Consider the following 12739-nt stretch of genomic DNA (forward strand, 5'->3'; position numbering starts at 1 on the left):
ACGTTATGTAATTGTCAGCGGCTATATGTCCCACAATTCTGTCAAGTTTATTGAGGATATATCTTCGGGGATAAATGTTTGATTGAGGATTTTCATCAAAGCATTCTATGTGCTTCTGAATTCATCAAGAGATCAAGAATAGAAATTCTCGCTTGTTGTTTGTGTAGTTGTTCAACCACACTATACTCACTATGTTTCAAGAATTTCAAGAATTCTTGAGCTTGCTTTTCTGTCACAGGTTCATTGAATGCTGGAAGGGATTCATCCTCAAATACCTTCTGAGGTATTGCCATGGCTTTTCCTTTTGCTTTCACTTGTTCTGAAGCATTGGATGTTTCGGGAGAGTAACATCTCCCACTTCTTGTAAAGAAACCGACCTCGCTCACTGCTTCAGATATCAATGTAGTACTCAAACTCTGTATTTTCTCTTCTGTTTTATCTAGAGAATCAGATCCTCCTACCATTGAAACATTGGTAGTAATTCCAAGGTACCCTGCGGGTATCTTTGTATGGAAATGGTAGAGGAGTGGTAATAACTTTTGGCCTTATTGGTGCAGGAATCACCGTGGATGATTTCACATTAATGATCACAGGATATTTATTCTTTGATTTGGTTTAGAATCCTCTGATGAGCAAACATCATCTTCTTTTTTCCCGGGTTTTTCAAAGAATTCTATTTCTCTGTTGTTCATCAATTTTTGCACCAAATCTCTAAACTCAGGACATAGTTGAATTTTATGCCCTTTCTCCTGATGATATTCACAATAATTCTTGCCTTCATTCTGCTTTGACCTGAATTGTTGTGGAATTATACCGGCTAAAGAAAGTTGTTGGAATATCCAAACAAACGGAGATTTAATTTCAGAAATGTCAGTCTTTGCTTTCTTTCTGTTCTCTTCCTGAATTGCATTCACGTTTTTATCTCCATGATTTGGCAATGGATGATTTGATGCAGATGGTGTATTAAATTCCAACTTTCCAGTGTTGATCAAATTTTGAACCACCCTTTTGAATGCTAAACAGTTTTCAATGGAATGACCCGTAATTCCTTCATGGTAAACACAGTGTGCCTTTGTATCATACCAAGGAGGGAATGTGGTTGCATGGGAACCAAAGGATAGGCCGTATAACATCTGCTTTTAACAGCGAATCATAGATCTCTGCATATGGTACTGGTAAAGGTGTAAAAGATAACCTTTCATTTTCCTTTCGAGATCCTCTGGAATCTGCTCGATTAGTGTTTGTTTCCTCTTTCTTAACCCTTGGCTGGGTTATTGTAACACTTTTCGATGAATCCTTGCTGTAAGAATTTGCATTGTTGACTTCATTCTCCTTTTTCCGGTACGTAGGTCTTTTGGAACTAGACCCATCATTTGATTCAATCTTGCCACTTTTCAAGACATTTTCAATTAATTCTCCAGAAATGACCAAATCTGCAAAATTTCTGGTTGCATCCCCCATTAGATGGTTTAAATAAGGAGCCTTCAATGTATGGACAAACATCACTGTGGCCTCTTTTTTCTGACAAAGGTGGTTGAACTTGGGCCGCAGTGTCACGCCATCTCTGGGCATACTGTCTGAATGTTTCATTATTCTTTTTCTCCAAGTTTTGAAGAGTCCATCTGTCAGGGACCATGTCTGTCACATGGCGGTACTGCTCTAAAAATGCTTTAGCCAAATCTTTCCAAGATCTAATGTTGGCTTTGGTCAATTGAGTATACCATTTTAAAGCCGGTCCTGTCAAACTATCCTGGAAGCAGTGAATTAACAATTTTTCGTCCTTCACATATCCTGCCATTCTTCGACAAAACATAGTAATGTGGGATGAAGGGCATGTAGTACCGTTATATTTATCAAATTCGGGAGCTTTGAACTTGATAGGGAGGATTAGGTCTGGAACCAAACTCAACTCACTAGCATCAAATCCATAGAATGATTCAGTTATTTCCACGGATTTCATTCGCTCTTCTAAGCTCTTGATCTGTCTGGTCAGTTCTTCATTTACTTTTTGTTTCTCATTTAGCTCATTCAAATCTGGGATCAACTGATCAGTATTAAGATCCCCTACTTTCACATCTGATATAAGCGGATTTTTGCTTGAAGATGCGGGATCCACTTGTTGATCTTCATGTGGTTTAGCTTCTTGTAATGCAGATGTACGAGCATTGATTTGTATAGGGTAGTACCAGAGTGATAAATTGGTTCTGGTGAAAACCTAGAGGATACATAGATTCTTGATCAAAAGATACAGGATTTTCATGCATTTTTCCACTGATAGCCTGCCTTTTAAACATGTCATCTATCTTCTTCATCATACTGTCTTGTGAATTTGCAATACTGGCTTCAATTTTTTCCAACTTCATTCTCATTTCTTCTTGTTCTTTATGATGCTGTTCCTCAATACGCTGTATTTTATCCTCCATAATTCTCTTAGTAGCTTGTCTAGTACCGTAGTGATGTAGTATTTCTCTTTTGGCCAGAGTAACTGCGATTGAAAAATCTTTTAATATTATTTTTTCAAATTTTAATTGATGAATTTTAACTTAATAAATAAAATAATTCATAGTGAAAATTATGAAATGAATGATGAATGTATGCAAAATGCATGTATGTAAAAACATTGATAAAAAAGTTAACTGTCATAGAACAACTTTCATCGGCATACAAAAGTTTCTTTATAATATTTCAGAACTACAGATAAGGCATAGCTTTCCTATTAAGCTCTATAACTTCTTTCATTAACCATGAAACCTTCTTTCCACACTTAGAAACTGGATCAACTTGATGCTCAATTATTTCGGCTTCAACAGCTAGTTCCCCAACATATCTGGCAACCTCGCTCATTTGTACCATGGCCTCGAACACCATATTGCTTCTTTCTTCACTTCTTTCGACATAGAACTCAGTTGACTTTTGCCATTGTTCAGTTGTTCCTTCAAGAGTTTGCTCTAACTCAGTGATTCTGACTTGACAATTGTGCAGAATTTTTTCAAGATCTCTAATGCGTCTTCGCAGTGAAGCATTTTCCTCATTACTTTCTTTGAGATCATTAGGTCCTAGACGAACCTTTTCTTGAAACAATGATTCTTCAAGTTGCAAAATGTAAGAATTAAACTCTGAGTTTTTGTTTCTAGACTGATCCAGATCCTCTTCAAGTTTTTTTCGTGCTTCTTGCGTTCTTTGATTAAGCTTCTGGATTTGAACATCTTTGTTTCTGCATCTTTGCATCCAATTGCTAGCTACTTCCTGCTCTACCTCAAGTCTGGTGTTGAAATTTTTCCTTTCCAGCTCCCATTTTTCCTTTTCAATATTGGATTCTTCCATCTTTTGGCCTCTGACTTCAAGTTCAGCAATCAACTGGTTCATTTCAGATTCAAATCCCTTGAACATGCTATTTTTCTCGCTTTCAAATTTATCAAAGATGTCATTCTTCATCTCTTCTAAATTTTTGGCTCGATCCCTTTCTCTTTGCATTTCATTCATGATCTCGCGGTGTTCAGCCTTGTGTTTTATAATTCGCTCTCTTCTGTCAACCTCGAATCTTCCATTTTTTGCTTTCCTTTTTCCAGACTTTTGAGTAGACGGCTATTATTTCCTTTCAGATTTTCAACTCGTCTTTTCTCAATGTTCAATTCTCTGGTCATCTGTACCGTCGATTGGCTAGGTCCTGATGTTTTTCGGGATTTATATAACTCCTGGTAATTTTTCTGTAAGGCTCTGTACTCATCCTCACCTTTTTCTTTATCTTTTCTCAACATTGCACATTGTGATGAATGAAAGTCAATGTCAACCCCCAACATAGCTTTGTCTTGTCTCATTTGCTCTAACTCTTTCGACCAGCTATCTCTTTCTGCTTCAAACTCAGCTTTCAAGATTTTAATCTCTGATGGAACCACCTTAATGCGATCTTCCATAGAGATATCCTCATTTTGATCTGGTAAAGGAATATTTTCGTTTTTTCTGACAGATCTCCAATCTTCATAATCAGGAGTTAGCATTTCTTTTGCTGCTTTAGCTCGAATACAAAAAGTTGTTTTCCAAGCTGTAACGGCTTCCATGATATTTCTTTTATAATTTTTGCTGTGAAATGCGAACTCAGATGACTGTAGTCCAGCAGTGACAGGTACAAATTGACGACCTTCATACTGTCTTATAACCAGCAGTGGTGCATATCCAATTCCTCCCCATAATCCGAGCAGCATTATCCAGTTGTAATCACCACACCTGTAAAAGAATTCCCTTTGTATTTGCCACGGGGCTCGCCAAACAACGTCATTGCTTTGCAGATTTCGAAAGGCATTAATCCACATATCTTTCTTAATTTCTTTAGGCCATTCCTGCTCTAGAAATTCTTTTAATGGTGAGTAATCCGTATTGAAGCGTCGGTATGAAACCTTTTCCGTCCTCCAGAAATGACTACGGATCCAAACATATAGCAACTGGGTACACCCTGAGAATCGTCCACATCCTAACCTTCTGCAAGCATTTAACGATCTGAAGGTCTCTGCTAGGATGGCAGAAACATGATTAATCTTCTTCGGTAGCTGTTCAAACAAGTCTACCACTGCAGCTTCAATATATCCCAATACTTTTGGGAATATGACCATACCATATATACCCAGAGCAAATAGATCGAATCGTACTTTAGCGTCTGGATGACTCTGAATAAGCTCTCTGATGTTGGTCCAAGCAATGCCTTCGCTTTCGCCTTTTTGTTTTGTACGGGATGCTACCCATTCTTCTCGTACCCCAGCAATCTTTGCTAATTTAACTCGAAAGGGCTGAGTTTTAATTGACTTTGAATATTCGATTCTCCAAAGCACTTTCAAGATGTAACAAAGTTGTATATTCTTCAATAGTAGGGACCAAGTCCTCCTTATTGAAAGTGAAGCAATTGTACCCTGGATTCCAGAATTGAACTAGGGCTCTGAGTAATTCATCATCAACTTCAACATAGAGCAAATATGGGATGTCTCCGTAAGTCTGATAAAACTGCAATTTTTTGTTTGAATCCCAACTTTCCCAAATGCTTCGCAAATCTTGCATATCATTTCTTTTTAGTGAAACTGAAGCATAACTGGCCAAATCAGATACATAATCATCCTGCAGACTATCTCCTTCTTGTCTTTGTAAATCTTCAGCCCACTGTCTTACTTCTGAGTTTAGAATTACTTGACTTGAACACTTTTTATCCATAGATGTAGGCTTTCCAATGAGACAATTAACACAATGATCAATGTCTTTTATCCTGTATGATGCAATGCAAACAGAAAAATAAAGAACACACAAAAAGAAAATCAATTAGTTTACATAATAAAGAAATTTAATAATAATATTTACATAAATATTCTTTATTTAAACATGCTTTTCTGAATTTAAAAAATTTAAATAAACATGTAACTTAAACAATAATAAATTAACAGAAAGACAGAATTCATTTCTCCTGTGTGTACACCTATTTTGGACAAAATTTTGGCATGACTTCGGATTGGAAGAGTTTCTAAGGTTTTTTATATGCAGGGTTTCAGATCTAAGAATCAAGGTACCCGAATTGTCCTTGTTAGTGCCCCCTTAGGCTGCTAACCCTCAATCCTAGTCCATCACAGACTAAAGTGGATCGAGTTCAATTCGAGGGGATACATTTCTCTATGCCTGACACGGAGAATAAATTCTCACGAAGACATAGAGCATATGAACCCCGAAAGTTACTTGCTAGGTCTGACACGGAGAATAAATTCTCACGAAGACGTCGCTTTCACTTCCACTTAAAAGGGACAACTCAATTATAGAGCTTTATGTAATGCAATGCAAGTGTTGTGTGTGAGGAGAAATGTTCAAACCTTTGACAGAAAAATAAATACTGAAATAAAATGCTTGCAAATAAAATAAAACATATAAATATTATAAAAATAATAAATAAATAAAAAGAATGAAAAGAAAGAATTAAAATTAAATATATAAATTTTTAATTTTTAACTAATAGAGACAATTTATAATTAAATTTTTAAAAGTTTGACCGGTCCCCAGCGGAGTCGCCAAGCTGTCGTAACCGGTTTTCGTCCGGGCACGAAATTATTTTGGCGGGAAAATTGATGTGAATAAATAGTTTTGAAAATAATTGAGAGTCGCCATCGGCCTTTTGGATCAGGTAGGTCGAATATCTAAAAATTATTTTTTAAAAGAGTTTTAATAAAACACCAATTAAAAAATAAACTGATCTGCATTTATAACCAAAAATTCATTTTTTTAATAATAAAAGGGGTTCGTGGTCTTTTACGTTTAGGGAAGGATTAGCACCCCTACAACGCCCAAAATTGGTACTTTTTTTATTTATAAATTGTCTCTATTATTAAAATTTTTAAAATTCAAAATATATTTAATTTATAATTCTATTATTTCAAAATTATATAAAAATTTATTTATTTAAAAATATCTGAAAAGAACTTCTAGGTGCCTTAAGACAGCTCTTTTCTTTGATATTGATAAATATTAATTTAAATAATATTGTTTACTTTTTAATTTTAAAATATCAGAATAGGACATCCAGTTGTATTAAGACTATCCTTTTCTTCGATATTAAAAATAAATTTTTTTTAAAAAATTACTATTTATTATATGTATATTTATGAATATATAAAAATATTTAACAATATAATAAAAATAAAAATATCACTAAAACAATATATTTAAGCAGTAAAATGAAAACATATAAAATAAATAACTAAATTATAATAAAATAAAACTAAATCCAATTCCTAATTAATTGAAATTATAGGGATTAAATATTTATTTTCTAATTTAATAATTTAGTGACCAAAATAAAATTATTTAAAATTCGAATTTTATAATAAAATAAATTAAAAATATGAACTAGGGATTAAAAAATTATTTATTAAAATTAAGGGATTAAATCTGTCATTTATCCTAAATATATTATTTTAATAAAAAGGACTAAAATGAATAAAATTAAAATTTAAAGACTGAATTAAAATTATTATAAATTCAGTTTAGTGACCAAAATGTAAAATTTACAAATACGAAGGACTGCGGACGGGGTTTAACTATTTCATAATTACGCGTATAGTCCTTCCCGAAACGACGTCGTTCGGGAAGGACTATAAGAGTCCAAAACCGGCTGGCCCGAAGGGCCAACCTTCATTTTCCATTTTCTTCTCTCTCTCTCTTCACTGAGAGAGTTTTAAACTCTCTGCCTTCTCTCTAGCTTCCCTCATCAGAGGGAAGCCGGTTACCGGTCGGCCACTGTGGGCCGCCGTGAATATCACCGCCGGCCACCGCATCCGGTGGCCGGAAAAAAATATTTTTATACGAATAGATAGATCGGACCGTCCTAAGGACGGTCCCGGTGTTCTCTTCCTTTAAAAGGCTCCTAATCGGAGCAAATCTTATAAAAATACCTTCGATGTTTCGAAGGTTCTGACGAGATCCGGTGGTCGACGCTTCCTCGGTAAGTCTCTTCTTCCTTTTTTTTCTCTTTTTTTTCTTCTGGTTCTTTGCTGCTGAGATCGTTGGTATTAGTTTGTTTTTTTTTCCTTTCTCTGTCTTTTTCTTCTCCGTTCTCTGTTTTTAGTTTCTGTCCTCTCTTTTTTTTTCTTCGCAGATGGGGTGGTGGCTTTTATAGCCACCACCGGTGTTCGTCTCAGACCGGTCCGAAGAGGGGGCCTCGGTGAGTCACCGGACTACCAGTGGTGACTCACCCCGTAGCCTTGCATGGACGGCTGGTATATGATCTTCTGGAGTCTTCGGTTGGGACGTGGCAGCGGCGGAGGCGGCGAGGGCTGTCGGCAGCCGCGTGGAAGCTGGAGCGGCGCCGCGTGGCCCTAGGGTATCAAACCCTAGGGTTTCCTTCTGGCACCATCTGGACCGTTGGATCTTATCAGATCCAACGGCTGTGAGCTGAGGCGGCTGATCAAATTAGGGTTAGGAAACCCTAACTGGAAACCCAAATATTTAGGGTTTCTGGTTGGATTTGGACCGGTTCTGGTTGGTTTGTAACTGGGCCGGTCCAATTGTAATTGGGCCTGTAATTATTATTTTTTAATATATTTAATAATAATAATAATAATGATAATAATAATAATAATAATAATAATGATAATAATAATATTAATAATAATAAGGATAATAATAATATTAATAATAATAATATGGATAAAAAAAAAATTTAGTATCTTCATGGGCTTTTCTATTAAAACAACTTATGAGAGTCGTACAAATCATAATGACGATGGCAAGGACCCGGTCTGGTCTATTATTCATAAGTACAAGGTGCTGCAGAAGGTGAAAGTTTTTCTCTGGCTTGCTTGCTGAGGTAAACTCATGACGAATGCAGAACGGGTTAAAAGGCATTTCTCGGATAATGATCAATGTCCTCTATGTGGAGCGGACTCGGAAGATGTTGATCATGTTCTCCATAAGTGTTCGACAGTAATCCTTATCTGGTCTGCTTTGATCAAGAATAATAAGCTTGAGGAATTCATGGCGATAGGGATTAAAGACTGGATCCGTCTTAACTTATAGAATACGTCCTACTTTGGGAAGGAAAGTAAGGAGTGGGATATCCTTTTTGGATCGATCTTATTGAACATATGTCGATATAGAAGCTCAATTGTGTTTGACAAAAATATTTGGGTTATGAACTTAGTGGTTTGTGAAATACTTTTAATTACGTTTCATGTTTTGACTTTATGATATGTGTTGTTATGCTTTTAAAGATAGTTGTAGAGATATGACTATTAATTATGTTTAGGGATAATAATCATTAATAGATGTACTACTTTTGTTCAACTTTGGTTTACTGAGAGACAAGTTTGCATGTGAGATATATGTTGCCCAAATATCTAGCATTATTAATAGTTTAATTGATTAAGTCAATGGGAGTTGATTTATATATGTTAGTTATTGTTAATCATTGTTAGATGCATAAACATTTAGTTCATGACATATTCGTAATAGAAGCTGCCAAATATATTCCCAATCAATTCAATCATTGACCTATTGCTCTCACCAATGCTGCAACACTACATAGTATTTTTAGATTTGAATTTTATTTTTAGCCACTAGCTTGTTTTTAACTCCTTCAAAGTTAAATATCTTTTCATAAATTTTCTATAGCATAATTCTCTCTGTGATTTCGACGCTCGAAGCTTTCTAAGCTTCTACTTTATTACTTGATTTACGACACGTGCACTTGCATTTATTGTTGTATCAATTTTGTAGCATTAGAATCCTTGAAAAACATCTCATTATATTGTCCCATCAACTACAACATTTAGATCATCACGACCTTTAACTTTAAGTGGGTAGCATGGATAACAAACGTCAGAATGCCAGGATTTAGATCATCCAATGTTGGTTCAACATGTTCTGAGATAATCCTGTTGCAGTCTTCAATATTATATTAATTCGGCTACACCAAAAATATAACACCTCAAATTTTGGGATAGTAGTTTCGGGTTTACCTGAGAGGCATATGGATGTCGCAAATTTCATTATTTAAGTCATTGGGCTTAATTGGATTGGAATTGGGCCTAATTAGTCTTAAAAAGGGGGGGTTTAGATAGTTGGAGGATGAGGAAGAACCAAAGGAGCGATTATTCCATGTTGAAATATGAGGACCCTTTATTTCTTTTCATTTTCTTATTTTCTTCATTTTCTTTATTTCTCTCATGCTCTTATTCTCTAAGCTTCATAGATCAAAGTGGAAGGTAAAAACTTCTTTCCTTACTTCTTTAAAGCAGAAATCCATCCTCAATCCATCCTATAATCTCTTTTGTAGTAAAGGATTCTTGAGTTTCTTGTTTGGCTAAAGAAAGAGATAAATCAACTAAGTTCTAGAGGATTTGAGTGTGGCTAAGTAAGGAGCTTCATTTCAGGATTCAAACATCAAGGTAGTGTATTTCTAATCCTTTGTGGTGTTAAGGCTTTCATAATCATGAAGTTTTATTGAGATTTGGGTTTTTAAGCATTTATAGGGTTTATACTTGATTTCATTATTAAATGACAAAATTGATGTAAAGAATGTGTTATTATGTCACTTTAAGACCCTAAGTAACTTCCTAAAGCTTTAGTACATGATTAAGATGATTTTTGGGTGTTTTTTAAGCTTAAATAAGACATTTCTGGGTTTGAGTATCGATATTGGATGAACAGTATCAATATTGGATGATTTGGGATGAATATCAGAGATTTCCAGCCGGAAGTATCGAAATTGCTGGGGATAGTATCGATATTGCTGGGGATAGTATCGATATTGCCCCTACAGTATCGATACTAAGGGTATATATTATTCAATATTGGGCCACATTTTTAACAACAGAAGTCATCTTTGGTACTGATACTCATAGGGGTATCAATACTTGACCCCAGGGTATCGATACTACAAGTAAGGTATCGATACTACTCAATTTGGATGGTTAGATTTGATCTATTTAAGGCCTTTAAGAGCTAAATATGATATGTAATGGTAGAACTTAGTCTGTGGGGGACATAAATGGCCAAAGGGCCTAGAAACACTCGTAGGGGTGGGTTAAAACCAGATTAACCATAGTAGGTGTAATGCGTCCAAGTATCTTCAGTTGAGCACGTGGCAAATACCTAGGAATGAAGGACTATTAGAATGTACCAGCGAGAGTTATGACAAAATAATCAGATTACGAAATAACAGAGTTGTATACTACAAGAATGGCAATGAATGGTGAACGTACAGTTGTCCCTCCAATTCGAGGGTAAATTGAGGGAAAACATACTAAGAACGATTAGAGTGTTGCTGCCCAGTATTGAGCCTGATTCAGATAGTGTGACAAACTACGAACAACAAACACAATAATCATCGTAAAATCCTGAAATGCGTAGAGACTTTTCTAGAGATAGAAATGACTAAACCGCCTTAAGTAACGAATGACCAAAATAGAGCAGTTTGATAAATTAACAACAGTAACAAACCAATAATCCCCCACATAATGTTCTAGATGAGAGAATGAGTGAGATAACAACTAGTAAAGGGTTGACCTCATTTGTGTGACGAGCTACACTAGTGTGTAGTTAGGCTACCTCAATTGACCTAATAGGGTATTGCCAGTGTTGTGCGATATTAGGGCCCTCAATTATGCATGTATAGTTACATTAGTCCAGTATAACAATTATTATTATATCTTGGCTTAACGGCTATGTGAGACCGAGCCAATCTTCAAATGAGCGGGAATTGTATCGATGCTTTGTGACACCGGGCTCCTCCTCCATGATCTACCTGATGGCCATGTTTAGAGGGGTGTTTAGCTATTGAAACTTACTCATTGTAGTTATTTTGATTTCAACCAATCTGCAACACTAGAAACCCTAAACCAAAGTCTTATACCATAGAGAAACCTTGCTTAGCTAGCTTTGTATATTTTTGGTTGCCAAAATTTTCAACTAATAGTTATTAAAACTGCTTGAATGATATTTTTTGATTTCCTCTTCCTTGTACAGTGTACGAATCTCAGAGTAATCTTGTTTTTGTGTTGCAGAGAAATTATCGATTCTTCTTCATGTTTGTGTCGTCTACGATCCTTCTTTGTATATATATTTTTTTCATTCTGTTGGGTCTACATTAGAAGGATCATGGCATCAGAGGAGACAACAATTTGGAGATCTATGATTAAAACCCCAGCTTCCGTTGTTTTAATAGTTTACACGTTCATTGTATTGTGGTTTGTTGGTGGTTTGATTGTCTTCTATTTGTATCTAATCAGAACAAATTAGGTAAGATTCTTCTCTTACATAATTACGCCGCAACAAAGAGTGTTAAAATATCATTACATTAGTTTCTTTGTTAGAATTGTGTAACAGTTGTGGTATCTTGCTTCTGCAGATAACATATGAGAATTTCAGATACCGATATGATCGTCGTAAAACCCCTATAATAAATGAGTGGTTGGGAATTTCATAGAAATATTTTGTTCTAGCATTCCCTCTTCCAAGAACAACTTCAGGGCAAATGTACCCAGGGAACCTGTGCTACCAACCCGACCAGGTGGTTTTATGAGTCCAAATATGGGGAATGTTATGGATGACATAAAAATGGGTAGGAAAACTGTGTGGGGTGATATGGGGGCTGGCATCGACCAGTGTGAAGGGCAATTCACGAACGACCGTGTAAATGTTAAGGAGGATGTATAAGGAGAATTGATCCCAAAAATTAAAAGTCAATAGATGACACAGGTGATCGTGCCAGGCGGTCGAGTTAGGGTAGAAAAAGTGGCAGCTGGGAAATGTCACCGGAAGTTGTTGTTTTAGCAGCTAGAGTTGGAAATTTAAATCGAGCAGTTGGGAGTAGCAGCAGTAACCTGGCATCCTAGAAGACCCAGACATGACCAATGATGTAATACTGAGAATACAAGAATTTGGAAATCATTGCTAAGGTTGCTTAACTTCCTTCTTGGGTCATTCGTTTTTCGGCGAGGTGTTTGAAGGTGTGCGTGCATGTGTTGGTACCTCAAAGGAAGAACTGGTGTGGTGGTTGTGTAATAGTAAGCTTTGATGTTGTATATGTGGAATTTAGTTAGTTTCTAAGTTTGTATTGACCCTGTGGATTGGTTTGTCAAATAGGGTAAATTTGCAAAATATGCACAAAAAGTAGGATAATTATGGTATCATCTACATTTGTTTCCTTTGAGAGTCTGGATCTCTGGATTTGTGAATACAATAGTTGCTTCTGCATGTGCATGAACATATTCCTAGA

General features: G+C 35.8%; 1 pseudogene; it reads left to right on the forward strand.

The window, feature by feature from the left end:
- The first annotated feature begins 11468 nt into the window (after positions 1 to 11468).
- On the forward strand, positions 11469 to 12356 carry LOC120173817 (annotated as a pseudogene).
- Positions 12357 to 12739: the final 383 nt, after the last annotated feature.

Source organism: Hibiscus syriacus, unplaced genomic scaffold, assembly GCF_006381635.1.
Source record: "Hibiscus syriacus cultivar Baekdansim isolate YM2019G1 unplaced genomic scaffold, ASM638163v2 tig00111986_pilon, whole genome shotgun sequence".
NCBI lineage: Eukaryota > Viridiplantae > Streptophyta > Magnoliopsida > Malvales > Malvaceae > Hibiscus > Hibiscus syriacus.